The sequence below is a fragment of the Microcebus murinus genome, chromosome 19 (genome assembly GCF_040939455.1).
Source record: "Microcebus murinus isolate Inina chromosome 19, M.murinus_Inina_mat1.0, whole genome shotgun sequence".
NCBI classification, from domain to species: Eukaryota; Metazoa; Chordata; class Mammalia; order Primates; family Cheirogaleidae; genus Microcebus; species Microcebus murinus.
Window position 1 is genome coordinate 23,269,069 of NC_134122.1, and position 27,245 is coordinate 23,296,313.

General features: G+C 48.1%; 1 protein-coding gene across 1 annotated transcript in view; it reads right to left on the reverse strand.

Moving 5' to 3' along the window:
• CARD11 (caspase recruitment domain family member 11) overlaps positions 1-21,979 on the reverse strand; it is a 106,412-nt gene extending 84,433 nt beyond the window's left edge. The window contains exon 1 of the mRNA XM_020281496.2: positions 21,763-21,979. The gene's annotated coding sequence lies outside the window, so the exon portion shown is untranslated. The remainder of the gene's footprint in view (positions 1-21,762) is intronic.
• Between the last annotated feature and the right edge of the window lie 5,266 nt (positions 21,980-27,245).

Sequence of the window (27,245 nt, forward strand, 5' to 3'; positions counted from 1 at the left end):
CAAGGACAGTGGCGGGAACTGGGGTCGTAAATATCAGTAGTGAGTAGCCTCGTCAGCTGACGCTGTGCCAGGCGTGGCCCTAAGCATCTCACAACCCGTGTCTTATTTAAACCCATCAAGGAGATACCAACATCCTCCTCGCCTCACAGACAAGGGATTGGAGCATAGAGAAGTTGGGAATCTGCCACCAGCACGGAGCCCCTTTTGGTAGAGGCCAGATTGAAACCCCAGCTGTCCGGCTCCAAAGTCCAAAGACTTAACCACTGAGTTAGGCTGCTTCTGTCCAATGTCACGGTTGGAAAGTGACAGGCTAAAGTAAGACATGAGAATGTCCCCAAGACTGTTGAACGAAGGAGGGAAGGAAGGAGGAAGGGAGACTGAGGGGCTGGGGGGCTGGGGGACTAGGGGACTGGCCTCCTGCACTCACCCGAATGGCTGTCACCTGGGAGCAGGCGTCATTTGCCTGGGCTACTTGTCCGGATCAGGTGCCGCCTGTCACACATTGAGGTCCTCAGGTAGGAGGACTGTTGGGGACACCCTACAGAGGATTCTTGCATCACCTGTAAGGTTGATGTGGATTAAAGTCCCTATGGCTTTAAGAACCCATGATTGCTTTCTTTTTATCGAGATGAAAATCTTGTCACAAAAAATTTAACCCTTTAAAGTATATAATTTAGTGGTTTTTAGTACATTCATAATGGACCTTTACCCAAGACATTTTCACCACCCCTAAAGGGGACCCTGTACCCATTAAGTCAAGCCTTATTCTGCCCTCCCTGGCACGTTTCATATAAATGGAATCACATCCTGCACGACCTTTTACGTCTGGCTCCTCTCACCAAGCCTATCGTTTACAAGGGTGAGGTTCGCCTCCCCAAGGGTGCATGTGTGTGCACTCCATTCCCTGGGATGGCTGAATAACAGCCCCCGGTATGGACTGACCACATTTTGCTCATCGATTCATCTGCTGCTGGGTTATGGTGAACACCTGTGCACGGGGATCTGCTAGAGTCCCTGCTTCCGATCCTCTCGGGTGTGCACCTGGGTGGAGTTGCTGGTCACATGGTGATTCTCTGTTTAACTTTCCGTGGAGCCAACAGCTGTTTTCCATTCACACCACAATTTCTCTTTTAATGAGAAAATGCAATAGCAATTCAGAGAAGGAGCAGGAGGGGCAGAGAACACAGCCAGAAAATGTTTCGTGGGGCTTCAGCAAGAGCACAGGTGGGTGGGATTTGCAGGGGCTGCGAGGAAGGCGGGCAGGGGCGTTGCAGGGAGGGGACGGGCCAGGCCCCGCCTGGCCAAGGAGCCAGCTGGAGTGCATGTGTGACGTCGTGGGCGTCTGCGTGATGCTTGGGAGGCTGAGGCCCTGTATGCAGAGGCTGGCCCCAGGCACAGGGCCCACCCTACTGTCCCGTCCCCCCACGAGGAGCCCCTACTCCTGTAGGCGCGTCCTGGGAAATCTGCCATCGGAGGCGGAGAGTGGGAGGGCACGGCGGGCCCGCTAATGAGGTCGCTCGTCCTGACCCTCCAGTGCAGAGGCAGGGCACCGGAGCTGTCACCGTCCGCTCCCGACTGTCATAAAAGAGATGTGCCGAGCGGGGAAGATACCAAACTAGATTTAACGTGCAATTGAAGCAGGGAATCAGCCCGCGCCTGCTTCTTCTCTCTCTGACTTTAAAATGAACTCCCAGAAGCTCCTGTGGTGGGTCGGGCAGAGCCAATTTAAAAAAAATTAACTCAGCACTGTGCCCACCAAGGTGCTCAATAATAGTGGGAATGACAGCGGCGGTGGCGCGGGCACAGAACTGAACTGCAAACCTCCAGCGCGGCTCTGGAGACCTGAGGCCGCATGTGCAGAAGAAAAATCTCCGCCAGCCCCAGACGCCTGCATTGCGGGCGGTGGGAAAACAGAGTGTCACACCCAGGTTTCTGGTGGCCGGGGCAGGGCCCGGCTCCTGTCCTCTGGACTTGCGACGTGGAGGCAGAGAGTCAAAGAGGAGAAGGGTGGGTCGGCCACTGAGCCCCCGTATTGGTGTCCTGGGGCTGTTTAACCCAGCACCCACGCTGGGCGGCTGGAAGAGACATTTACTCCTCCGTCCTGTAGGCTGGACGTCCGAGGTCACGGTGTCGGCAGGGTTGGCTTCTCCTGAGGCCTCTCTCCTTGGCTTGTAGATGGCTGCCTTCTCGGTGTCCTCACATGGCTGTCCCTATGTGTGTGTCTGTGCCCTAATCTCCTCTTCTCATGAAGACACCAGTCACACGGGATTAGGCCCATCCTAAAGACCTCATTTAATCACCTCTTTAAATACCGTTTCTCCAAATACAGTCACATTCTGACGCACTGGGAGTTAGGACTCCAACATACGGACTGAGAGGAGACACAATTCAGCCTGCAACAGCCCATGGGGGCTGCAGCCCTGGAGTAGCTCCCATGCCTACTCTCTCCTCGCCTGGCCATGCCAGGTAACTCTGGCTGGTGGCACTTCCCGACTCTCATTCTAGAACCACCCCAGGGAAGTAATAAAATGTGTTCGACTCTTAAGACAGTGTTAGGCGCTTGCCCCCTGCAGACAGCATCCAAGAGCCTCACAGCACCTCCGTGGAAATTTAGGTGATGTGTCCAGTTGGCAGGTAAGAACCGGTGGTCCCGGAGAACCGAACACGGATTGTCCCCATCTGCCAGGAGCATGTGGACTGATGGCATGTAGATGCATGTGTGGCTTTGCCTCTGAGGCTGCCCAGCTCACGTTGCTTGGGATGGAGGGGGCAGGGGCCACCTCAACCTGTGGATTGAAGAGGACGTCGGATGGGCCAAGATGTCAGTGCCTGCGGGGGAACGTCTGGAGGAAATGGGGTCTGTGGTGCCCTTGTTTTGTGTTTCTTCCCACATCAGGCCTGGGTCCCACTCAGGCTACTGGGCCAAATGACTGAGCTCGGTTGACACTATGGTCACCAGGCCAAGGCTGCTATTGAGGGGGGCTGAGTGAGAGGCCCCCAGAAAATGGACATCTGTGACCAGCATGGGCTCATGGCCAAGAACACAGCGCAGCCATCCTCACACACTATGACTCACACGCACAGAAGCGCAAGGGGACAGCCAGGGAGGGGAGGCAGATGCCTACTCCTCTTCGAGCTATGCCAAATCCTGCCAAACCTTCAAACTTTTGGCAACCCATTGGGTGACCCACAACGCTGAGAACTGTGACTGAACCCAAGGTCCAGGTAACAAAGCTCTGAGATTTTCACCAGAAGTACATGTATTTGACTTGAAAATAATTCTGTGCTCCTGTAACTATATAAATTTTACATTGAATGCTCAGAAATCTACTTTTTGCCCTCAAAGCCTATTTCCTGATCTCCAGAACATTCTCCCAAATGCAGACTGGAAACTTCTTAAGGGCAGGGACTGTTTTGTACTATTTTTGCATTTCCTTGGTCCACATAAGAATCACTTATGGAGCTTTTAAAAAACCATGCTCAGGGGCCTGTCCCAAATAATGAAGTAATTGGCTGTGGTGGGACCTGGCAGTGGCAATTTTAAAAGTTGGTGTTAACCTACAGCCGGGGCTGAGAGCCACTGCCCCAGCAGGGGCCCTAGGGACGGGGAGCAAGGAGAAAGGGGTCCGGGCAGAGCTTCTCCAGGTGTCCTGGGCATGGGAACCCCCAGGCTCTTGTGGAAGTGATGGAAAGATCTGGGGTGGGGGTCTGAGAATCTGCATTTCTGACACCTGCCTGAGGGACGTCAGTGCTGCTGGTCTGAGGACCACACTTCGAGGAGCAAGAGAAACTGCACCGGCAGAAAAGGGCTTGGCAAACACAGAGAGGATAAAAGCTTACTCATGATGTGTCTAGCTGGATCTCTAGTTAAATCCATACACATTTCTCTTCACTCCCTCCTGAAACTGCCCTAATTCACCAGTTAAGGAATGAAACGCGTGGATGCGTGTGTCTTCACATCGACATAAAGAACGGAGAAGACTACAGTGGATGAGGGATGTCAATAATATTTTAGAAGATGGAAAGCAGATAGAGACCATTTCTGGGGAGACTCCTGCTATGGTCCGAATGTTTATATCCCTCCAAAATTCATATGTTGAAATACCCCCAAGGTGATGCTATTTGGAAGCGGGGCCTTTGGGAGGTGATCAGGTCATGAGGGTGGAGCCTTCACAAATGGGATTAGTGCCCTTGTAAAGAGACACCAGCAGGCTCCCTTCCCCGAGGGAACAGCAAGAAGGTGGCAGTCTATGAACCAGGAAGTGGACCTCACCAGACACAGAATCTGCAGTTGCCTTGATCTTGGACTTACCAGCTTGGACTTACCAGAACTGTGAGAAATAAATGTTTGTTGTTTGTAAGCCACTCTGCCTATAATATTTTGTCATAGCAGCCTGAATGGACTAATATACCTACATAGTCTAAAAACACTTTCACCATTACATATCTAAAATGCCAGATAAAATATTTTAAAGTAGTTGCTAAAGTGCATGAGTGACCTGGCAGGACACTCAGAGACACCCTCAGAGGCCAAAAGTGAAACTGGAGCAGGAGCCAGAAAAGTCAGGGGGCGACCACTAAGGCTGCAGGCTACTCTGAAGACCTCCAGATCCAGAGTGGGGGTCAGACCAGAGACCCCGCATAACATTCGGGGCCCTCCAGGGTAATGACAAACTATGAAACCCACAACTGGAGACAGTGAGGACACTTGTCTGTCTCAGCCATAGCTCTGAGTGGAGGGGAATGTGTCTGCCCTTAATTTGTAGCCACCAGTTTCCTGCAGCTTTAGGATCTTAATTCACCCAACTTCATGGACCAAAAAGCACCAAGCTGAGGATGTAGTTTAAATCATCTCACACACATTGTGCTGCTGGTGGAAATATAATTTAGTACAAAGACGTTGGAAAACTTTTTATCAGCATTAGAGCAGAACGTACCCGTATCCTGTGGTTCCCGATTCCATTCCCAGGAAACTTAACAGCAAAGCACAATATGTTCACACAAGACCTGCCCAAGAAGTGCATAGCAGCACTGTTCATCATTGCTCCCAAGTGGAAACCACCTGAGTGCTCACCAGCCATAGAACAGATAAACAAATTGGAATACTATACGGCAAGGCAAGCCAACACTACAGCTGCATGCAGCTACATGGATGGATCTTACAGGTGTATACTGGGTGAAAGAGGACAGATACAAAAAAAAGAATACAGAATGGATGATTCTATTTATATGAAAGCAGGCAAAACTCTATGTCCAGGTTAGTGGTCATTTTAAAAATTCCATTCTCTTTTTCTTTGAGTGTACAACTAGAGTATATTTCCTTTGCAGTCAGGCTGTGGCCATGTGACTAAGTTCGTTTCAAGGCAATATGTGCAAAAGTGATGTGTTTTGCTTCTGAGTCTGGTCCATAATAAATCTCCCATATGTGTGCCTTTGCACACTTTCTCCTTCTGCTGCCTGGATGCAGATGACACCATTGCCTTAGGATATGGTGAGGAGCATGTTAAAAATAACCTGGGTCCCTGAATGACTTCATGGAGGAGAGCTGTCCTGCTGACCTGGAAACCTACCCTGAATGTTACATGAGAGAAAAAAAATACACTTCCTATTCTTTAGGACATTGATATTTTGGGGTCTATTTGTTATATAGTATAGCCTCCCCTGACTAATGCACAATGGTAATTAAAATATTGACCTCTGGTAAGCTAGACAAACTGAAAATTAATAATTTTCTTGAACTCATTAGAGAACTAAATTCACAGGGCTAGCTGCCACCTTAAAAACTTGAAAGTCTGGGACATCTTGAGAGATACAGCAACTGAGATATGTGTATATGGAGCAGAAATCACAGGTACCATACACTCGCAAAAACACTTAGGTGGTAATTCTAATAAATTGCTGGAGGCTGAGTGTAGACTAGTGTGAGAGTGCAAAACTCGGGGGGGCAGGGCACAGTCTTAGGGGCCACCATACTTTTTTGGGCTTTCCCTCTAGGAACCCCACTAGGTTCTCACTGTGAGGATCCCAGAAAGTTCCCCGGTGGCTCTGGCAGAGTGACAGGAGCAGTAACTATTGTGAAATACACCCAGAGCCTTTTCTATAACAAAGCCCTCGTTCTCTAAGCCAGAGGACTTCGCCAGAGTGGGATTCGGAAACACTGTCCCACCTAGGGGAGGGGGATTGTCCTCTCTCTAGCCTTCTCCAGCCTTCCTGTCTCACCTGGGGTTGGGGGGACATAGTCAATAGGGGTTGGGGTCAAGGAAATACAGGGTGTCCCAAAAGTCTCCATACAAAGGAAAAATTTTGTAATGTATATTTTGTAAATAAAGGTGCATTTAGCTACAACTTCCCATTTTTCCTATATATGACAATTCTGGGGACACCCTGTAGATTGGGAATGCTGCAGCCAGGAAAGGGAGTAGGGAGCTTGGGGGGGCAACTTTATCACTGGAAAATCATTTGTGAATGTCACAGCTCTGAGACACAGGCCCACCAAAAGACTGAAATTTAATCACAGATTATAGAACATTTCCCCTCCCCAGGCTTGCCCACAACACCAACAGGGCTGCAGTATAACAACAGTGGATGATAGCTGCAAGAGCTGCACAACACAGACTTGCTTTAAGGAGGAGTATATAGGGAAGCCCAAAGTCAAGAGAGAAGACAAAAACAAGGATGCTCGAGGAATTTGAAACTTCTAGTACCTCTAAATACAACAAACATCAAACAGAACCTGAATCTTAGCAAGGTTAACATAAATCCTCACCCTAAAGGCCTATTTACCTTAGTTCCTATTACCCAAGACAGCATGTATGGCTATCAACAAAAAAAGTACAAGGTACACTAAAAGGTAAGAAAAAAAATACATTTAAAAAGACAGTGATTGTCAGAACCAGACTCAGATATGACACAGATGCTGGAATTATCAGACAGGGAATTAAAAATAATTATGACTAATATGTTGAGGGCTCTAATGGAAAAAGGTAAATAGAATGTAGGAACAGATGGGTAAGGTAAACAGACAAATGGAAACTCTATGAAGGAATCAAAAGGACATGCTAGAAATAAAAAACACAGAGTAGAAATGAAGAATTCCTTACACAAGTTCATCAGTAGACTGGACATGCTGAGGAAAGAATCAATGAGCTTGAATCAAGTCAACATAACTTCCCAAATTGAAATGCAGAGAAAACAGAATGGAAAAATAAATAGAACATAACATCCAAGAAGCACCAGATACCGGTGAAAGTGAAGTATATACATACTTGGATGAACAGAGGGAAGAAAAAAGGAAAAGGAAGCAAAAGAAATGTTTGAATCATAATGGCCAAGAATGTTCCAAAATGAGTGACACAGATCCAGGAAGTTCAGAGAATACCCAAAGCAGGATAAATAACAAAAACACACCAAACTGCAGAAAACCAAAGAGGAAGAGCAAATCTTGAAAGACAAACACCTTACCTATAAAGGCATAATGACAAGAATGACTACAGACTTCTCACTTCTCTCTTCCTTCTCATGCACACAAGAAGGAAGTGGAGCAAAAGATAGGTAGTATTCAGGAAGAACACACCACCTTAGACTAGAATTCAGTAAAATTGTCCTCAAACTTGAAAATGAAATAAAAACTTTCTTAGATACACAAAAACTGTGAGACTTCATAGCCAGCAGACTTACTCTGCTAGATGTGTTAAAAGGGAGTCTTCAGGCAGAAGAGAAGTGATAAAAAAAAAAAGGAAGAACAGTGAAAGAATAAATAAAAGTAAAATAAGATCTTCTATTTTTCTTATTCTTAATTGATCCAAAAGATAACTTTTTTAAAGTAGTAAGAGTGACATATGTCAGGTAATTGTAGCATATGGATAAGTGGAGTGATTGGTGGGCGTCTCCCAGGGTCAGGCAGGAGGGTCGGCGCCACAAGGCACTGACGCCACACGTGAAACAGTAGAGTGTTATTTGAAGGTGAACTTGAGCTAGTTAAAAATGTATTTTCTAAACTCTAGGGCAACCACTAAAAATTTTTTAAAAGAAGTATAATTGATATGCTAAGAGAGAACATAAAGAGAAATCATAAAATGCTCAATTGAAAACCGAGAAGGCAGAAAACGAGGGTGGGGTGCAATACTTTGGTATTTGTTCAAAGAAAGACAAGTAGATCTAAGGAACAAAACAGAGCTCGGATTTAGAGCCATGATAATTTGAAAATGTGATATGTAAAGAGAGTTGGCTTTGCAGGTCAGCGGAGAAAGGACAGTATTAAGCAGGATGACTGGAGATCCCTTTGGAAGTAAATTTAATTGGCTGTCTCCCACAAACCATTCACATAAATAGATCTTATGCACTCTAATGTGAAATATTACTGCTAGTATCCTTTATTTTATGCATATAAATGTAAATATATGTGTGTATACACACACACACAGATGGTCCCCAATTTACGAAGGTTCAACTTACACATTTTCGACTTTACGATGGTACGAAAGCCACAGGCATTCAGTAGAAACTGTACTGCAAGTACTCACTCGTACAACCATTCTGTTTTTCATTTTCAGTACAATACTCAATAAATTACATGAGATATTCAACACTGTATTATAAAATAGGCTCTGTGTTAGATGATTTTGCCCAGCTGCAGCCTAATGTAAGTGTTCTGAGCACACTTAAGGTAGGCTAGGCTAAGCTAGGATGTTTGGCAGGTTAGGTGGATTAGGTGAATTTTTGACTTACAGTGCTTTTAACTTATAAGGGATTTATCAGGGACGATACCCTATCCTAAGTCAAGGAGTGTTTGCATATTCTTTTGTTTGAATTTTTTTTTTAAAGAAATTTAATTTATAGCTTGAAATGTTTCCAGACTTAAGAGTAGATGTTCAGGGTGAACCCCAAGTGCCTGACAGTAGCAGACTGGCGAGAGGAGAGCCAGTTTGCTCCCCAGAACCCCAGACGCACCCTGCACCGCAGGAGCCGGGGTGTGTGGGGCAGGGCTAAGACCAGAGGATCAGTGGAGGATGTGCCAAAGGAACAGTTAAGGTTCCAGATTTCCTGCTGTGCCCCGGCAGGAGGAGCAAGGTTTACTCCCCGGAAGGCACTGGGAGCAACTGTGTGAGGAATGGGATGCCATCCGGAAAGGCAGGTTGATTAAAAAATTGGACAATTGGATCCTAAGTGGGGAGGGGCTGGCTGGGGGGCTGCTAGGTTTTATCATAAGGCATGTAGTAGCGTTTGGCTATTTAAACCAAGCACATAATATTATTTCGATAAAAATAAAAGTTAAACTTAAAAAGAAAGCAACAACAAAGACAATTCCAAATTAAGGTCTCTTCTGGACTTGGCCTCTGGGCTGCTTCCTTCGCTGTGGTCCGGAACACAGACCAGAAAGCAGCCCCCGCCAAAGCTCCCAGTGTCCCCAGTGGCAAACCTTACCCCTCCAACTCACAGGTCTTACGCCCGGCTGTGACATCAGTGGCCTCGTGGAGAGGAAGTGTTTGGTCCGGGGAATAAAGAGTGTTCTCATAATGACTTCACATTCCTTCCCGACTGAGCCTTTCTCTCTTTTTTTCCCCCTAAACTCAATAATCCATCATTTACCTTGGACTTGCTTGAGGCTATGCTATTTATAACAATAGAAACAGCATTTCTGGCTTGTCATCTTTCTCCAAAGGAGCTCTGATTGTCTCTAAATCTTTAATGTGCTTACAGAGCATCTGGGAATCTTGTTAAAATGCAGATTCTAACTCAGTAGGTCTGGGGTGGGGTGAGAGTCCGCATTTCTAGTGGCTCCCAGGTGAGGATGCCGCTACGGGTCTATGGACCACACCCTGGGTAGCAGAGGGCCATGCGGGGCTTTTTGTGGTGATCAAAACATTCTACATCTTGATTATGGCTACATGGATATATACATAAATCAAAACTCACTGAGTTTATTGTACATAAATTATGCCTTAATAAAGTAAAATTTTAAAGGAAAGCAATCCATTCTAGGTGAATTATAGATATAAATGTAAAAGATGAAACAATAAAGCTTTTTTATTTTTTTATGGGTCTTGCTATTGCCCAGGTTGGTCTGTAACTCCTAGCCTCAAGCAATCCTCCCGCCTCAGTCTCCCAAAGTGATGAGATTACAGATGTGAGCCACCATGCCTGGCCTAATAAAGCTATTAGAAGAAAACATAAACTTTAGGATAGGCAAATCTTTCTTAAACAGTACTCAAAATGAGTTAACCATAAGAAAAAATATATATACGTGAATCCAACTACATTAAAATTAAAAACTTCTGTTTATCATTAAGAGAATTAAAAGGTAAGCCAGAAACTGAAGAAAGATGTCTGCAATACATCCCATCTGACAAAGGACTCATATCTTCATATATAAAGAACAATCACAATTCAATAAGAAAAAGACAACCCAATAGAAACATGGGCAAAACACTTGAACAGGAGGATATCCAAAATGACCAGTAAACACATGAAAAGGCACTCAATTTAATTAGTCATAGGTGAAAAGCAAATTAAAGTCATACAGTTGTTTGTTTTGACTAAACACTCACCAAAATGGCTAAAATAGACAGACAATACTGTGTGTGAGCCAGGAGGTGGAGCAACTAGAACTCTCATCCATCACTGAAGGGAACATAGATTGGAACAACATCCTTGGAAAACTATTTGGCAGTATTTTTTAGAGCAGAACATAAACATAGTCTAGGATCCAGCAAATCTACTCTTGGGTGGACAAATACATGTTTCCAAAAGATATTAATATGCAGAAGAATAGCAGCATTATTCATAATAGCCCAAAATTGGAAACCACTCAAATATCCATCAATAGTAGTATACATAAAATGTGGAATATTCATAAAATGAACTATCATTGGCAATAAAAAATGAACTCTTCTGCATGCAACAACATGGATGAAGCTAGGGATGCCAGATAAAATATGAGACACCAAACTAAATTTGTGTTTTGAATTAAAAATGAATAATTTTTTAGTGTAAGAATGTCCTATGCAATATTTGGGGCATAGTTATAGTAAAAATCCTTATTATATCAGAAGTTATTATTATTATATTGCAACATTGTTTTTTAAGTGGTCATGTTCTAGTTCTTGATCTGGCTGCGCCTGGGTGACGTGAGTGTGTTCAATCTGTGAAAATTCACTGAGCTGCACACCTAGGACTTGTGTGTGTCTCTCATGTGTACGCTATACTTCAACACAAAGCTTATCTAAAATAACAATAAAACTAGCCCTGGCCCGTGTCCCATTAAATGAGGGCCTGCCTCTTGCCTTGAGGGTCCCATCTGTTGTCCCCGCTGCTGCCTGCGATCTCTGTAACCTGTACATCCGTCCTGGCTCGCAGCCCCTGCTCAGAACGCCCACAGGACAGCATCTGCCCTCCTTGGCACGGCATCCCAGGGCTCTCGGGGCCTCTCCCGCCCTATCCCCACGTCCCCACATCTTTTTTTCAGCGCTGACACTAACCGCACCTTCACCAGCTTTGCGCATGCTGTTTCCCCTACTTCTCTGCCAGGGAAAAGCCTATTTATTTTCCCAGTCTCATCTCAGCTTCCACCTGCTCTGGGAGGTCCTTCTGATTCCTCCAGGCAGACCTGTCTGCTCCTCTCGCTACAGCCCAGCTTCATGTCGTGCCTCCTTTATAGCCGCTGCTATGGACTTTATAGCCACTGCTAATGGACTGTTTATATGGCTCTCTCCTCCCCAGAAGGGCTTGTTGGAGGCTTGTTGGAGGACCCTGTCTTTTTGTCTTTTTATCCCCAGCACCTAGCGGGGTGCCTGAGCATGGTTGATGCCGGCTATGTGTTAAAGGGATGAACATGTGTGGGTAACGATGGTAATGGGTGCTAATGGATGGAGATCAGACAAAAGAATAGAAGAAAAGGCTTTGCAAAGGGTTCACACTGCATTTTAGATTGGGAAGGGACCCTTGAGAAGGTGCTCTAAGTCGCTCTGCTAATGAGAGGCAGGCAGCCACCAAGGGCTGGCCGCTGATCACTGTGGCAACGCCTACCCCGAGGGAGGTGCCTGCTGCACGTGCTGGCGCCGGTAGGTGGTGTCTCATTTAATTTCCTGTGAGAAGGATGCGGGTCTCATCTCCATGTGATAGGTAGGAACAGAGGTGCAGAGCAGTTAGCTCAATGACTTGGCCAAAGCCACGTGGCTGGTACACAGCAGAATCCACACTTGCTACACTTGTGATTCTGTGAATAACACCAGGTGTTGAATCACTAAACGCCCTCATGGAACAGCCCAGTCAAAGGAGGAAGTGCCAGGTGCCCACTCTGCCCTGGGCAGCATTTTAACTCTGGCAACCTTCCTGGTACCTCTCAAATCAGTCCCTGTGGGTGGCCACCCCCTCTCCCATGGAATGGCCCGCTGGGAAGGGGGTGACACCTCAAACACCTCAACACAGCATTCAGCTCTAGCCAGAGACTCTCGACTCCTGTCTGAGATTTTCAGGTTTTAAACAAAACAAAAATCTGATTCACTATTTCCAGTCCTACAGGAAACTCGAGTCCTTTATTTATCTGCCACTAAAACAGAAAAAAAAAAAAAAAGGAAGAAAAGAAAAAAAAATCACACCAGGAAAAAAAAAAACCCTTTATGTCTTAGAAGAGTTTTGAATGCATCTCATTTCACACAGCACCAAACATTGTTCATGACAGAGGCTGCAGAATGAAGCCCAAAGTAAAAGACAGAAGGAAATGAAACGCATTACAATAAAACACACACGCTAATAAATAAGAGCCCAGGCAATGAATCCAACTCGGAATATACCACTGGCAAGAAGAAATGCCCCAAAGCTTTGCTTAAACCAAATAACAGAAGAACAGATGGCTCCCCTGGGTCTCTGGGAAAAGTTAATACATACAGGAGGCTGCAAATAGAGGCTGTGTTTGGGATTTTGGCGGAAAACACAGGGCATTAACAACATTCAAGGTGAAAGAAAGAGGGCTTGTAGATTCGGGGACAGGAACATTGTCATCAGATAACAAAAATAGGTATATCTAGATAACGCCACTGGATTCCCGCAGGCTGCAGGGCGCGTGCTCACTCCAGAAATTAACCAGGGCTGAACCCGCAGCACTCCAGGGAGACCGACCACTCCTAACTGCCCAACTGGAGAATTAATATAACTCCAGAGATTTGGATAATAAGGATGAATCCTTAAGGGAGATAAAAATTTGTTTTGAGAACATTTTTCTCCCCCCCCCACCCCAACCCGTTGTGCACAAGCATCAATTAAGCGGTAAGGACCACGGGTGGGAACCGGAGCTCTGGGTTCCATTATGCAAGACTCACATCACTGATTCTCTGAGTGACCCCGAAAAAACCCCTCCTGACTGCCACCTGCCCAGGAGCTGTTAAAGACGCTGAGATCTTCCAAGCACAGAAGGATCACATCCGACATCCAACATCCGTGTTAATTCCCTTTCTCATCATCACCAGGGAAATCCACATGGCTTTGTCTTGCCAGGGAAACAAAGGCATTTTGCATTCCCATGAGGACGGCGGGAGCTCTGACCCAACCCAGGAATCAGGGCTAGAGAGGGCAATTAATAAAAATAAGACCTCCCCTTTCTAGAATGTGTTGTTATTTCCAGCGCCGTTTTTCATCCACTTATCTCACATGCTCCTCAGAGCAATTCTGCGTGCAGCAAGGCAGGCTTTATTTATCTCCATCTTGTTGGTGAAGAAACAAAATCTTGGGACAGTGAAGTGATTTGCTCAAGGTCTCGAGGTCATCATGGATTTTAAAGCTGGAGGGGCTCTTGGTCCTGCAGGGCAAGGGCAGGGATGACAGAGGGGGGCCACCAGGCTTCAGTGGTCAGTTCCATGCCCATGCAGACACTGGCATCGATCACAGAAGCCTCTTCCCAGAGCCCAGATCCCCACCCTCACCCCCACGGGCTCCAGCAAGCCCTTGCGAGCTGACTGGACTGGCCTCTGAAATGAAACCCTTTGCCATGCTGAGCCCCGTCTAATCTTCCGCCTCAACATGTGAGGAAACTGAGTCCCCGTCAGGAAAGGAAACTTGGGCAAGACGGTGCAATGGGTCAGTGGCCCAAACTCCAAACTGCCACTTGCTGAGCCGGGCGGACTCTCCAGCATGCCTGCTGTGCCCCACCTGCTGCACGAAGATGTCCCCCTTAAAAGACGAATTCACAAGGCACGAGAATGACATGCTTCGTGACCTGGCCAGAGCAAACTGTTCTCTCTGTGCTGAGCAAGCGGACAAATTAACCAAGAGAGGAGTCGGTCACCGACGGAGCCGCCATCTTAAACCTGAGCCACTGGCAGGATGGAAGAGAGGGTCTAGGGCTCGAACAATCACAGGTTTGGTTTTGGATCCACTGTGTGTCCGGGTGGATGGGTCAAGAGAGTTAGAAATGAAAGCTGAAGTTCAGGAGAGCAGTCTGGGCAGGAGATGTCAACTTGGGAGTCGTTGGCATATCGGTGACTTAAAGCAAGGAGGCTGCACGAGGACACCCAGGGCAGGAGGCTCATGGACTCAGGCTCCAGGGACTGCACACTGTGACCTTGGAGGAGAGGGACATGAGAGGGACATGGAGGACTCAGAGAAGTGTGGCTGGGAAGGAGTGGCTAGTACGGTGGGAGAAAACCAAGAGAGAGGGCGCCCCAAAGTCACGCTCATGTGTTCCGGAGAGGAGAGAAGGGAGCCCATTAGATGCTGCTGAGGGGTCAAGGGCATCAGCGTCCTTGACAAGAGCTGTTTACACTGAGTGCTGGGACAAAAGTCTGACTGAAGTGGGTTCAAGACAGAAGGGGAAGAGAGAAACTGAGGTAGTGGGTGTAGACGACACTTTGCTGCAAAGGTGTCATGGGCTGAATCTTGTGCCCCCCCAATTCGTACCTTGAAGTCCTGACCAGAGGTACCTTGGAATGTGACTGTATTTGGAGACAGGGTCTTTAAAAACCCTGTTTTTAAAGGTAAAATCGGGCTATGGGGTGGTCCTAATCCAATCGGACTGGCGTCCTTATGAAAAGAGGACACTGGACACACAGAGACAGAAGGGACACACACAGGGAAGAGACCAGGTGAGGACACAGTGAGAAGATGGCTGTCTGCAAACCAAGGAGAGGCCCCAGGATCACCTTGATCTTGGACTTCCAGCCTCCAGAACGGCAAGAGAACACACGTCTGCTGTTGAGACCTCCCCCACCCCCCTTCTGCGGTATTTGGTTATGGCAACCCTAGCGAATTAATCCAAAAGGGGTGCAGAGAAATGCAGCAATCGCTGGAGGGGAATGTAAAATCAAGACAGGTTTGTTTGCTGGTTTTAAAGAGGGGTGAAATTGCGTCTATCTGATGGGAATGATCCCCGTAGAGAGGGAATAAAAAATCAATGGTGCTGCAGAGAAAGAGACAATCGCTGCAGAAGTGTCTTTGGTTGGGGAGTCAAGGGGGGCTCTGGTGCCTGGCAGGGTACAGCCGGGCAGGTGACAAAGCAGCATCTCAGGGACAGAGCAGGGGCTGAAGGAGGTTGGGCCACTGCTTAGGGCTAGGAGGGCCTCTCAGGCCCAGAGAGTCTGACTCTGCCACAAGACACAAAAGGGCGGGTTTACAAAAGGTATTTTAAAATTAGTTAAAAAGACACAAAATTATATACAATTTCTATATAAAATTAATGGGGAAACAGGTCGAGCCACTCCCTGCAAACAACCTCTGCTTGTGTGGTGGCTGCGCTGTGGCCTTTCCGACATGGAACAGTGGGAGAAAGTCCCCCTTTCCCTGCTGGGCCACACTCCTCACCCGTCTACACCTCCCCAAACTCGCAACACTCAGCACAGGGCCCCGTGAAAAAGGACGTCCCTTCCCAACACTTCAAAGATCAGAGCTCCCATGAGGAGCGGGAATCCCAGCGCCCCTCTATGTACCCCCAAACAGGACCACCGTGGCGGCTCCCAGAGGAGCTGCGGAGTGGAGTGACGTTAGCAAGTTGGTTTTGCAAAAGCATCTGAGAACTGAAGATGGGAGGCTTGGAAAAAAGGGGGAGATGTCATTATTATTCAACTGAACGTTTCCTCCTCGACCAACCATCCTCGAATCCCTTTAAAAACAGGCCATTTCTACGCAGAAGACGCCAGTGGGTCCCACAATCCTTACCAGGAAGCAGGAAACGGGCACTGATGTCCACAAAGCGCAGTTTTACTTCATGCCAAGTGCATGCCCAGAAACAAAAATCTACCAAACCCCAGACAATGCCAGCACGGGGCTTCCATGGGCCCTCGGATTTAAATAAAAGGGGCCGTGGCCACCTCGACGTGTATGAGAATGTTCACAGCAGTTTCGTCATAACAGCCCGGAACCTCAAGCAACACGAATGTTTACCAGGCATAGAGTGGACAGACAAATCGTGGCAAATTTCTACAACATGATATGACCGGGTGTCACCACTGCCACCAAACACAACAAACTACAGCCGCACATGACACGGCGAGTCTCACACATGCAGCCGAGTGACAGAAATGAGAGATCGGGGAGAACAGATGCCCCAGATGACACCCTCCATGGGAAGTCCAAGGAAGGTGACCAAGACAGAGGTCGGAAGAGTCCTTGGGGGGCATGAGACCCCCGGGACCCCCAAGGACTCATGTCTTTTTTTTTTTTTTTGAGAGAGTCTTGCTTTGTTGCCCAGGCTAGAGTGAGTGCCATGGCATCAGCCCAGCTCATAGCAACCTCAAACTCCTGGGCTCAGGCAATCCTCCTGCGTCAGCCTCCCGAGTAGCTGGGACTACAGCCATGAGCCACCATGCCCAGCTAATTTTTTCTATATATATTAGTTGGCCAATTAATTTCTTTCTATTTATATAGTAGAGATGGGGTCTCGCTCTTGCTCAGGCTGGTTTCGAACTCCTGACCTCGAGCAATCTGCCCGCCTCGGCCTCCCAGAGTGCTAGGATTACAGGCGTGAGCCACCTCGCCCGGCCTGGACTCATGTCTTGTTCTGGGGATTGGCTCCAGGGTGTACGGGAAAGCTCATCAAGCTGTATGCTTAAGACTGTACCATGAGTGTTATACCTTAATAAAATAATTCCTTCAGTGGAGCGCTGAGGCCTGTGATTTCTAACACTGCCCTCTCTCGCTAGGGTGCAGTGGAAATTGGAACTCACTACAAAAAGAGGCAAACGTATTTGCCGTTGGGATTAGGACTCACAGGGGAAATTATATATATATATATATATTCTGTAATAAAAGAGAAGGGGACAAAATACATACCAAATTTCTTTCCCCAGAGGTCACTACGATAAAGTACTTACTTATAGGCACTAGAGTTTTCTTCCTAAAACTCTCCCTTTGTCTGCACAGACACCCCCATTCCCAGCAACGGGGATTCCCTTGCACGGACGACCTTGCTCTGGAGGAGCACTGACGCCCTTCCAGGCATTTCCCTATGACAGATCGCAGATGCTCCCACCAGGAACATCGGTGTGCGAAAGCATCTGCACACTTCCACAAGTATACAGGTGTATACAGATCGTTTCTTAGACGCAGAATTCCCACACCAGAGGGTTTACTCGTTTGCGATGCTGGCGAGCATCACGTAATCCACAGCGTGTGAGAACACCCGCTTCCCCGCCCTTGCCACCACCAGGTTTTATCAAACTTTTTGATCTTTGCCAGAAAGATGGTATGTTCCTCTTGCACCTCTTTACGTTGGTTTAATTATAAATTAAATGTTAAAAGTATTAAAATAAATTTAATCATAAAACATGTTGATTGGCCTGTTCACAGTCCATGTGTTTGCAACCTGTCACCATTTTTCCACTGGGGTGAATTCTCTAATTCTGGAGTCTGCAGACTCCCGATGAGGGCCCAGCCCCACACCGCCCACACTCGTTCCCGCCTGCCTCTACTCCACGACAGAGCTGAGTGGCTTCGACAGAGACCATCTGGCTCCCAAGGCCTAAAACATTTACCATTCGGACCTTTCAAGAAAAGGCTGTCTGATCCCTGCATCTGATTGGTTTACAAGATGTGCCTAAATCAAGGCACTAGCTCTTCACCACATATATTCCGTTCTGCAGTAACTCATCACTCTCTGTTCTCCCACCTTCAAAATAACCAAGTCAGAAGTAAAACTTAAAAAGCAGAAGCCCTCAGAGCAGTTTAACATGCGCAGGACATTTGGAAACTCTTTGGTCGACCTTCATTTCGGGGCAGTATTTTCACACCCATTTTATACAGGTGTCTATTGAGGCTCAAAGTCATGGGTGACTTTGCTGAGCTCACACAGATAGTAGGTGTCAGAGCCGGGACACACACCCTGTCTGTCTGGCTCCAAGTCCGTAGATGTCCCCAGCAGAGCATCTTGTCTTTTAACGGACAAGGCCAGTCCCAGGGGAAAGCGAAGTCCTGGCGGGTGCTGCCTGTGACACCACCAGGGTCTGTGAGGTTGGTGGGACAAAGTACCGAGGAGCCCCCTCCCTGCTGCTGCCACGCTTGTGTCTAAAGACGGCACCTTCCCGAGTCCCACAGGGGCAGTAAGGAAGATTACATGCTAGAAACCACACTGGGGAGACTGGGGCTCTCTTTTGGGCTTCAGATACTGCCCCCGGCTTTGGCTCCCACACTGTAAGCAGCCCACAGAGGAATGGCCCCAGCTGAGCCAGGAGGACCAGAGCACTTTGGTGGAACGGATGTGCATGGGGAAGCCAGAGAGAAGAAGTGAGAGCTGAGCACAGGAGCAGAACTTTTATTGCCCCCTGGCACGGGGCCACGGACACCCATTACACAAATATGACAGCGACCATTATAATCTCCGAGCCCTTGAACAAATCACAACCCCAAAGGTTACCCTCCTGAAAATAATCACCCCATTAAACCACTGGCCCAGAGAGCAGAAGTCCCTCAAGGAGAGTGCGGGGACAAGTCATGGGATGTGTGTTCTTTGTATGTAACATGCACTGGCCGTGTTCTTCCCATGTGGCACAGGAAGAGGCTGGCATCTGGGATCTGCTCCTTCTAATTTTCCTTTAGCAGAAGAGTGTTTTGAAGGGAATTCCTTGAAAGTTGTCTTTTCCTTTTCTTTCTCTTCCCCTATTTCAATTGATCCCAGTATTTTCCAGACTGATTGGATAACTACCACAAGAGGAGTTTATCTACAAATGGATTTACTGAGTGTGCTCCATGGTTTACTGGAAACCTCACAATCCCCCTGTAAGATTGGGATTGCAGACAAAGAAACTGAAGCTGAACCGGAAAAAGTAAGGCAGGCTACCCACCTGGGCACTGCAGCCCGGTCTGGACTCCAAAGTCCAGCCTCTGCCCTGTGCACATCTCAGTAATAACAGCAAAGGCAATCACATGTCATATGTCGTCTTTTCTCATTTTATGCTTGATGTAACTGACAGTACTGAAAATAATCAGTATTAATATCCTGATTGCATTAGAGAAATGACTCTCAGAGAGCTCTCGTAACGACCAGCCTGTCCAAGGTCACGCAGGTCGCACAGATGGGCAGTCATGCCTCGAACCTCTGTCTTCGTGGCCTCAGCCCCCAAAGATGGAATGCTGCCAGGGGCACCGTCTTCGAAGCAGAGTGTGCAGGGGCCAGGCAAGAAGGAATTGAAGGCGGTTGTAAAAATGGATTTGAGGCTCCATTCTTCAGCATCTGACACTCCTTTCCATCATAATCATCTGAAAATTGGGACTCCATTTGGCCTTTCATGCGTGACATGCTATGGGGAGCTGTAATCACAGGAGCCCTTCATCCCAGCCACCACCAAACCACAGACACACCTCCCTTCAGTCCCGGGAAGCAAGTCTTTGATCGGAAGGGTGGGGACACACTACATAGGGGAGTGGAGAAAGAAGTCCGGACACGGGCCTTCCGGCACAATCTCAGCCTGGAAGCTTCTATGAATCCCTAGTCCTGGCCCCCCACCGTCATCCTCCCTCTCAATTCTCTTCCACCTAGTGCACATCTCAGCCACACTCGGACTGTACAGCAGGACCTACTGGGGGGAGGACCGTGCCTCGCATTCCTTCAATGTATCCCTGATGGCGCCGAGCAAAAGCCACCGCACAGTGCCCACTGACGGATTAGAACAAGCGCCGCCGACTTTAGAAGAGTTAGGTTTAGAAGCCCTTTCTAAAAGGCACATATAGGATGAGTGGATAAACAAAATATAGTCTATCCAGACAGTGGAATACTACTCAGCTTTAAAAAGGAAGGACATTCTGACACCTGCTACAACATGGATGAACCTTGAGGACATTATGCCCAGCAACATAAAGCAGTCACACAAGGACAAATACTGTGTGATTCCACTCATAGGAGGTCCCTGCAGTAGTCTGATTCATAGAGACAGAGAGTAGGAGGGGTGTGGGGAGGGACTGCGGTCTGGAGTCCCAGTTTTCGAAGATGAACGACGTTCTGGAGACGGACGGGTGGTGAAGGCTGCATGACAATGTGAATGTGCTTAATGCCACCGACTGTACACTTAAACACAGTATTATGATGGTACATGTTATGTTATGTGTATTTTACTGCAGTTTTTTTTTTTAATCACATAAAGGATCATTCTTGCACTCACTCAAGACTGCTGGGACAGGCGGGTGCACCGCCTGCCTTTTTGACACCTGTATAGGAAACCCGCACAGGTCCACACCCTTCACTGGAGGTGACCAGACTGAGTCCACGTCTCCCCTTGCCCTCACAGCATCCTAGGCCCCCGGCAGGACCATCACCCCTTTACAGATGCGTCCGGAGTAGAGAGAACTGGCGTTTCAGGGAAAGCACAAAAGTGGACACTTTGAGCGAAATTCCTGTCCTCGCATTAATTCACTGCTCCCGGGATTTCCCGCACACATTACGCAGTGGGTAAGCACTCGATAAATGCTGAGAGACTGACCGACATTTTTTCCCCTTTCTGGTAGGTTGGTAACCTTTTACCTTCAAGAGAAGTCATAAATGTCAGGAGAAATTCTTCTAAACTACAAATCAAAGGCTTTGAGAGCGGGCCAGACACAGAGAGGTCAGTGTGGTCCAAGACCAAGTGTGTATCAGCGGTCCTCTGCGGAGACCAGGGGCAGGTGACCTGAAGCTTCAGCTTAGACCACCTCTGAGACCTGCTGTGACCCTGTGACTCCCTCCAGCTCTGCTCAGAACCCCCAAGGGACAGAACAGTCCCCCTGCTCTCCCTGCTGGACAGCTAAGCAGAACTCCTGGTGGCCCCATCGGCCTGGGAGTCTCCTGGGGGAGGTGACTTCAGGCCTGAGGCCAGGAGGGCCCCCTCCCCAGCTGCTGCCACCAGCCCCATCACTCCCATGGGAGGGGCTGTCCTCCCCCTCCCCTCCTGAGCCAGGCCCCGCCTTCTGGGGAGCCTCTGAGTCAGGCGGGGCTGTGGGCTGCACACTTCCGGGCCTTTCAGGTGTCAGAAAAGTTTCTCTTCCTCCCTTGGGGGCAGGTGCACCCTGAGATGCCCTGGCGGTTCATCCCTGTCCTCTCTGAGGAGCCGGGACTTTGCCAGGCGGTGACACTCAAGAGCGGGTCAGAGAGACAGGGAGGAGAGACCCAAGGAGGTGGAAAGCGAGAAAGGAAAGGTTTGGAAGGGACAGGACAGGAGAAGAGAGGAGATGAGAGAGAGAAGGAGGAAGGAGCTGGCGAGGGAAAAACCAGGGCCCACCGACGCCCCCGGCCCCGCCGCGCCCCTGCCCCGCGCCCTCCCCGCGCTGCCCTGGGCGCGCCCCCTCCAGCAGCCTCCATCCCCGCCAGCCTACCTGGAGTGCTCATGCTCCACCCGCCGCGCGGGCGCCTCCTCCACGCAGCCCACCGGCTTCCTCCGGGCGCCGGGCCCTCCGTCCCCTCCGTCCCCGCGGCCCGCACCCGTCCGGGGGCGCTGCCCGCCCAGGGGCTGCAGGGCCGGGAGGGGGCTGCGCGCGCCCCGGGGAGAAGCGCGAAGGCCAGAGGAGGCCAAAGAGAAAAAAGGAGAGAAAGTGTGTCATAGGCTGGGAGGGGCGGCGGGGGAGGGAAATGCAAAACCCGACAGGAAATGAGACGAAAAATGCAAAAGGTTAGAAAAGGAGATAAGGAAGAGGGGGAAGGGGCGGAGTTCTGTCCAGGCCGCGGAGCGCCTGGGGCGGGTGTGCAGGGCAGATCAGTGGCTGGAATGGGGGGCCCAGGAGGGGCGAGGCCGTCTGGTCGCCCCCGCCCAGCTCTGACCCCCAGTGGGGCGTCCAGGTGTAACTTGGGAGGGGGCTGCCCTGGCTAGCTTCCCGGGGGCTGTGGTCCTAGAGGAATCAGCTACGTTCTGAAGAAATTCCAGACTCTGTCATTGCAACATGTGTATGTGGGGGTCCCACGAATAAGTGGGAAGCAACAAATATTGCAGCCTCCTACACCCCAAGCCTCTTCCCTCCCTCACCTGTTGTTCTGGAAGCTTCCTGGGGGTGCCTGGTGGTCAGCAGCCCCCTCCTCCAAGGGACTTCCTCACCCCCACCGCATGAGGCCCCCCCAAATCTCACTTCACGTGTGCTCTCAAAGTTCTGGTGGACAATACGTGTAAGACACTGTGATTTGGATGTCATCATTGTAATCATTTGCCCCAAATGGCCATGGTGGTGGCTCTCTGGCTGCTCTTTCACAGCAAGTACTGCCTGGGGGGACAGTCCCAAGGGTTTACCTGAACGGTGGACCCAGAGATCTGGAGAGCCAGGCACACCCAGAGTGTCTGGTCTTCTTACCCTGCCCCCCATCCGTGTTCCCGCAGCCTCCGCAGGCCTCGTTCTCCTCTGCCTCGGTTTACCTCTCCCTTCTCTTTCTCCCCCTTTGGAGTTCCCCTATGACAGCTAGAGAATGTACCCTTCTGTTTTATGTTTTAAGTGCTCTGGGGAGAGTTTCTTGAGCTCCTAGAGGAAAACGCATTCAATAAGTTAAACAACTAAGCAAGAAAGTAAATACACAATGGGACTGTGCTGCAGGCACAGAAGAATTTGAAATCTTGGCAGTTTTGAGGCCCATGGTGTGTACTGATGCACTCGGGCCAGGGACTGAGGAAGACCAGGGTCTGCCTTCTGCGAAGCACGTTCAGAAATGTAACCAAGAACCGTCACGAGAGAAAGTTCATGAAATAAATACCCAGGCCCGCAGCATCCAAGTCCTCAGGCCCCAGCGACACATCTCACTGCCCGCCAGGGAAGTGCAGCGCTTGCGTTCCGTGGAACCTCTACACCAGGCGGTGCCATTTTACAGGAGAGCACAGGTTTCCCTTATGCAGGGTATGGAGGTCGGCATGCCTTAAAACAGCAGAGTGCTTACTAGGATGTGTATTCCTTAAAGAACACAGATTCTGCATGTTTGAATTTTCACAAAGTGAACACAATCAGGTAACCCACCCCCCCAACGCCATATTCTGTCAAAACATAGAACTTCACCCACTCCCCTGAAACTGCCCAGCGAGGGCAGCCACACTCTGACCTCTGACAGCATCGGTCAGGTTTGCCTGTTGGTGAACTTTGTGCAGATGGAAGCAGGTGAAGGTTCTTTTTGGAGTCGGGCCTCGTTCACCCGATGTTATGTTTTTGAGATTGATGCATGGGGTTGTGTGCAAGTACGGTTCATTAAGAGAAGTCTTTTTCTCCACTAACATCTCATTAAAATTTTTAAACACTCAGAAAAGCTAGAAGAATTGTATAGTGAATGCCCATATACCTCACCACCTGATTCTACAATCACTAACATCTGGCTGTATTCATTTTGTCACGTATCTATCCATCTATTCCTCCATCCTCCTCCTCTGTTTTGGGATGCATTTCCAAGTAAGCTGCAGACATCAGTTCATGTCACTGTTAAACATTTCATCATACACATCATTAAGTGGAGAGGTTTTTTGATGAAATTTTACACACAGGTTTTAACCATATGATGCAATGAGTGTGGGTAAATGTGCATACTTTGCGATCCAAACCCTTATGAATGTGGAGAATTTTGTGATCCAAAACCACAACCACCACCCGCACTTGACTTTGGAGCCCTTGACAGAAGGCTGGTGTGAATGGGAACTGAATTTTTAATTCTCTTTAATTTTAATTCATTTTAATCTAAATCTAAAAACTGATACTTGATTCTGCTATTGAAAACCCTTTAAGTATGTCTGGAGCAATTTGAGTGTGCTAACCTACTTTTTTTTTTCTTTTTTGAGACAGGGTTTCGCTCTGTCGCCTGGGCTAGAGTACAGTGGCATCATCATAGCTCACTGCAGCCTTGAACTCATGGGCTCAAGCAATCCTCCTGTCTCGGCCTCCCAAGTAGCTGAGACTATAGGTGTGCACCACCAAGCCTGGTTAGTTTTTTCTGTTTTTTGTAGAGATGGGGTCTTGTTCTTGCTCAAGCTGGTCTTGAACTCCTGAGCTCAAGCGATCCTCCTGCCTCAGCCTCCCAAAATGCTAGGATCACAGGCCTGAACCACTACAACTGGTCTACTTTTTCAACTGTAAATTTTATGAAATCCTAACTATGGCAAAATTTAGTGACTACACTGATGTGTTATAAGTGTTAAAGACACCAGGTTTTGAAGACTTTGTATATAAAAAAGAATGCAAAGGGTCTTGTTAATAATTTTTATATTGATTACATGTGGAAATAATACTTTAGATGAGTTGGATTAGTAAAATGTATTATTAAAATGAATTTCACCCGTTCCTTTTTTTGTGTTGCCACTAGATTTCAAATTGCACGTTTTGTTTCTACTGGGCAGTGCTGGTGCGACGCAGAACAGCACCATCCCCCCACTGAGTTCCCTCACACGCTGGGCACACCCTTGTTGTAGCTCCAGTCCTGTGTGATCCAGGGAGAAGTTAATCCCAGAGCTGTTGAATGAGGACTTCTGGTTCAAGACGGTGAACTAAACACAAAGTTTACCTCCTCTTTTGAAGACCTGCGGAAAGAACAGCAAACCGCAGCGGGGGGTGGGTTTGAAGACCGCAGATCAGAGGTGTGCTATATTTCTGGGAGGCAGGAGGCAAGAGGCAGGTGGACAGGAGCCCCAGCTCAGAGCCTGCAGGGGAGGCAGTTGCCAAGCTGGGGGTCTTTGTGCCGCTGCGGGGCCCCTCAGATCTGGTGGGTTTGAAGTGAGGCAGGCACAGAAGGAAGGGCACACGCTGCGTGGCGAGTGGAAGCGCAGGCTGTAGAGTCGCTGGGACAGGTAAGGCGGTGCCTCTTCCCTCCACCAAACCCTCCGCTGTGCATCTTTGATCTTTGGCTTCTCCCCTAGGCCGAAGCCAAGAGAAATCTTTCTAACGAAAACTGCTCAGAGAGGTGACTGCTCTCGGAAGAAGGAGCAGCAGCCCGAGGAGCCCCTCCTCGTGTGACATTTCACAGCGGGGCGAGCCTTGTTGCCCCCTCCCTGCCTGGGCTCCCTAACGCGGTGCTTCCAGAACTATCTGTAGTGCAAGACACCTCCCCACCACCTGCCTTTTAAAAAAAATTTCTAATCTGTTACGGATTGATACTTTCGTAAGATATAATAAAAATTAATTACTAGAAAATAGAATCTAAAAAAAAGAGAGAGACTCAAGATGCAAGCTGGCCGATCACGCTTGGTAATCGTGGCAATGTCAAAAGTGCCATAAAAGTCTCTAAATGCTTAGTCTCAATTTCTGCTCTTCTCTTGTGGCAGACGTATGCATGGAAGGACACGGGTCCACGGGCCAGATTTTTACGGAGCACTGGCCCGGAGTGTGGGTGGCATGTTGACTGACGCCCGGCGTCTGCTCCCAGACGGCCCAGCCAGCTTGGCCTGGGGTAGGGGTCAGGGGGAGGCTGGAAAAGGCGAGAGGAGCTTCCTATTAGCCAATGGGGACCTTTGCAAACGCGGACAGAAGTCGGCAGCTTGACAGACGGGGACTTAGATGCACAAATAGGACAACTGTCTCCCAAGGGCGGGAAGGGAACAGCGATGCTGGGAAGGGAATGAGGCATAATGATCCAAAAACAATCTGATGCGTGTCCTCAGAGAGATTCCAGCAGGGCTCGAATCCGTAAAATAAGAGCAAACGACTATGAAATAGGCTGCCTGAATAAAGGAACAGTTCATGGAAATTTAGAATATGATTGCGAAAATAATAAAATAAATTTCAAAGTTCAATAGGAGGGCCAGAAGAAGATGTTGCTCAGGTCTGTCTCCCAGGCCAGAAAGCCAAAACAAAACAAAACCCCAAACAGCAATGGAAAGTGAGAGAGAAAAGTTGAGACATATGTGATCAATTCAGAAAGACCAGTGTCCGCTTAGAAATAGTTTCCAGCAGGACGAGAGAAAACGGAGGGAGGATTTAATCACGAAATGTGATCTTCGTATGTCGGTGCTGAGGAATGACGTGACTCTTCCCCACGAGTGGGCCCGCTGGGAACCGGGTAGGATGAATGAATAAAGATCTGCACCTAGATAGATCCTCGTGAAATTTCAGGAAGGGAAAAGAAGACGGGTAATGAGAAGATTCTAAAATCGTTTAGAGAGAGAAAAAAAAAAAAAACAAAAAAAAAACATGCGTGCTGGTGCCAAGGAGCAAATTCGATTTGGAGCTCTCACCTGCAGCGTGGGGCGCCAAGCAACAGAGAAGTGAACGAAGCCTCCATTCTGTATGCAACCGAAACATCAGTCACGTGCAAGAGCAAAATCAACATTCTTAGGCATGCGGGGAACTGGGGACCTTTAGTCCCCAAGTGTTCCTCAAGAGAAAAGTCACTTGAGAAAAGACTATGATGAAATAAAGAAGAAACCTAAGAAGAAGACATAGGATCTGAGAAAGGCTAAAATAAATCAAAGAATTTTTTAAAATATAAAAAAAAATAGGTAAAATAACATAAAATTAAACGAAATTAAAAATAGAAATAAAATAAAGAAATAAAAATAGAAATAAAATAAATAGGACAATTAAAAAATAGTAATTGTGCAGAGGCCTAGGAAAAAAGTCAGCATATAGCTGTGTGTTCGGTAAAGACCCCAGCTAGCTAGTGGGAGGACCCCAGCTCCCAAAAGAACTGAGAAGAACTGTTGAACTAAGTCCTGGATTGGAGTAAGTTTTAAGCCAGAACCATCTAGAAGTCTTACTGAGTCAAAAGTGGTCATTTCTAAGGTGTTTGACTAGGAAGGGTGAAAGCAGGGTCCAGACCGGTGTATTCCATCTTCACTGGGTATCCTTCTGTCCTGACAATGTCCATTTCCATGTCCCTGTCAGTCTTTCTTAATAAAGAGAACTAATTTCTC